This window comes from Erpetoichthys calabaricus, chromosome 6, assembly GCF_900747795.2.
Source record: "Erpetoichthys calabaricus chromosome 6, fErpCal1.3, whole genome shotgun sequence".
Classification (NCBI taxonomy): Eukaryota; Metazoa; Chordata; class Cladistia; order Polypteriformes; family Polypteridae; genus Erpetoichthys; species Erpetoichthys calabaricus.
The window spans coordinates 171,899,185-171,902,679 of NC_041399.2; the positions used below are offsets into that span (position 1 = coordinate 171,899,185).

Consider the following 3,495-nt stretch of genomic DNA (forward strand, 5'->3'; position numbering starts at 1 on the left):
GAGCAATATCCCTTATTTTCCAACCAAAAAATAAATAAATCCCCAAAACACTAAATTTAGTTAAGCTCACATTTCAAAATCATTAAATCACCTGTGAAACTAATTTGAGTGTTAGTTTCACAAAAAAGTATGTTAATTAAAACTCTGGAATTTAAAGTCTGGCTTGCTCATCACTAATGATAATCATTATATCAGCATACTGCCCATGTTTTATTTGCGTTATATAAAAATTAAAATGTTACAAGTATATATGATTATCCTAAAATAATATATTAACCTTATATGGTAATCAATAATATATACATTTTTTATGAAAATTGATTTATTTTATTTGATCATGCCGGAAGTATATATAAAAGAAACATACCCATAATCTGCATTACGTCACAAAAATTGAGGTTTGTTACTCTATGAATACTAGATTAAATTAGATTCGATTATTTTATTTATAAAAGCACATTGAAAACAACAGAGATTGCGCCAAAGTGCTGTACAAAAAATCATTAAAATAAGCACAATACAAACAATCATGCAAAAGCAGATTAATAAAACAACCAATTATAACATCCACCACAATCCCATCATACACAGTGAAAGACAGAAGAAAACAAGAAGGTCTTAAGCCAACACTTACTTTTATTTTTAAACCAGTCATATAAATACATGCCCAATCCAGAGCTGGATTGGATTGAGCAGATTTTGTTAATGGATGGATAAAAGTGCACAAGTAATTGATAGAAACTGTTGTCCATTTACTGAGTTAGGAGGTAAGGCGTTCCAGACCATCTGATGAGTAGTAAAAGCACCTCCTAAAACTGAGCACAAGGGGACAATAGATCAAGTAAGTGTATTAATGAACACACCAAAGAGGATGAATTTTGGTTAAGCCCACCTTTTCCCATGTCTGTTCTTGGATTTATCATCTTAACAGTTTCAGCCTAAGTGACAGCCAGAAATCGCTTTTCCAAGGGTCACTAAGCATATCTTCTTGCTCTGTGAGCTGGCATACTCGAGAATGATCTACAAATGACACACACCAACGTGAATGTACTGTGAACAAAATGGAAATAAGGGAAATAATGGCTGCTCTTTTATGGAAGTAAATGTTCTTCACAAATACTCATTTCTGTTTGCTTTATACCTCCCTGCACAAGTCCAGCATAAATAACCTTTCTAATCAGGAGGCACACATGTTTGCTTTTTAATGGAAAACTCTGTCCTCTGGTGCAACTGAAAAGTGAGCCATTTAACCAAGGATTGAAGATCAAGGATTTGTTTTGCTAGGATTGAATATTTAACTGAGAGCTCCGTTAAAAAGTAATATAATGCTCTTGGATGGACAACACATATTAATATTTAACCAGGTGCACATATATTCAGCTAAAATAAATTCTGTGTTAGAAAACAGGAGACAACATGAAAGCAGGATATTTAAAAATTAATCAAAGGTCCAAATGGGCTTCATATTCTCATTTTAAAAGAATTTTTTGTTTTGGTCTAATGGGGGGATTTACTTATTTTAGGAAAACAATGCTAATGACTGATGCCCTATGAGATGTTCTTCTAGCTATGGCCAGAAATCTGTTGGCAGGCATTACACAAGATAGATATGTAAATTATTAATCACAATCTCCCTTGTCATACCGTTCTAGTCATTCTGGTCTAGCTCTGCTAAAAGGGTATGGAAAAGTATTTTTATTTCACTTGGCCAGTCCATGTCTGTGTGACGATTTCAGATATGCCCCATATGTTATTGGAAACTGCCCCAGCACAATTTCGGGTGGGTAAGTGAGTGAGCCCTGAGATGGACAGGAGGCCTGGTTGGTTCCTGACTTGCATCCAATGCTACCACAATGGCTCCCTAAATTGGATTAAGTGGGTTTAAGAATATCATTAGATAAAATTAGACAAACGTTATTAATCCCAAGGGGAAAATTAGATCATGTTATGCTACATAAGGTCATGTTTTTCTCAAGCATTTACATGTTTCAGATAAAAAGGTGAATATTTTATATTGAGACTTTTGTTACTGTACAAAAATAATTGTTGCTTGTTTCTCATTGAGATGCTGGAATAACACGATAAACACAGCATAACATCCACTATCATTGCAATATTCTATGCAAAATCAACAAAAGATAATATAATGCACGATACTTCCACCAGGGCACCTTCACCTGTTCTTTCCAGCTGGTTTATTGCCGTTTTACTATATACACGCATTAGTTAAATTGTTACTTTTAATAGCTTAGTACATGGAATCATTTATTTAGTTTGCTTCACATGCATTCTCTCAGCATGCTCAGACTTTCTTGAGCTCACCAATGCATTACTTGCTTCCTGTTCCCTAATTCGCTTTCTTCTCATAACTGCACTAAAGTTTTAAAAAAATGATGAAGCTTTGTATTAACATGCATGTTTTGTTGTAAACTGTTTCTAAAAAACAAGCTAATTCTACATAAAACCATTAATAATCATTAAAATAAAGCAAAAATATATAGATGAACAGAAATAATGTTTGGAATATGTTACCATTTAGAATTTCTATTTAATAAATGTGAGTAAAAATATTTAAATGATTTCTTTCAAATTTTTATACCAGGCATTACAAATACTGTTTGTGACAAGAAAGGCTCCGCAGAAACTTGCAATGAGTGCATTTTTTTGTTGTTGTTGTTCTTATTTTTGAATTAACTTTTATAACTAGCATCTCGGGCGGCACGGTGGCGCAGTGGGTAGTGCTGCTGCCTCGCAGTTGGGAGATCTGGGGACCTGGATTTGCTTCCCGGGTCCTCACTGCGTGGAGTTTGCATGTTCTCCCCGTGTCTGCGTGGGTTTCCTCCGGGCGCTCCGGTTTCCTCCCACAGTCCAAAGACATGCAGGTTAGGTGGTTTGGCGATTCTAAATTGGCCCTAGTGTGTGCTTGGTGTGTGGGTGTGTTTGTGTGTGTCCTGCGGTGGGTTGGCACCCTGCCCGGGATTGGTTCCTGCCTTGTGCCCTGTGTTGGCTGGGATTGGCTCCAGCAGACCCCCGTGACCCTGTGTTCGGATTCAGCGGGTTGGAAAATGGATGGATGGATGGAACTAGCATCTCCATAGTGACACCTTCAAATGGGATGTGTCCTGTCGCTGTTCTCCACACAATCATCGCCTTTCTTACAAGAACCCCCTGCCCCAGTGGTGTTGCTTACAGCCACGCTGTCCCTTGGTAACTTGTCTCCACTGCGTCCTTACATCTATAAACTAATGGAGGAATCATTTCATTCGATGCAATACAAATTTAAATATTTGAAGTGTTTTGCTATTTGTCTAAAAAGAGGAATCCCTATTTGCTTGCTGTGGCTCCAGATTAATTTCAGGACAGCCACGTTGGCTGCTGATTTTTCTTCTTGCAACTCCTGTCATCAGATCTTTACCTCTTCTATTTATATAACTCGTGCTAAATTCTGTGTGCCATTTCTGCTCCTGAACTTAGAAAGTGGGCCAAAGTACAGCG

The 3,495-nt window shown here is 37.0% G+C and overlaps 1 long non-coding RNA gene across 1 annotated transcript; it reads right to left on the bottom strand.

Moving 5' to 3' along the window:
• Positions 1–618: 618 nt before the first annotated feature.
• LOC114653973 (uncharacterized) lies at positions 619–1,109 on the bottom strand. Its single transcript, XR_003716636.1, has 2 exons — positions 893–1,109; positions 619–815 (listed from the first exon to the last, which is right to left on the bottom strand). It is a non-coding gene; the product is annotated as an uncharacterized LOC114653973 (long non-coding RNA).
• Between the last annotated feature and the right edge of the window lie 2,386 nt (positions 1,110–3,495).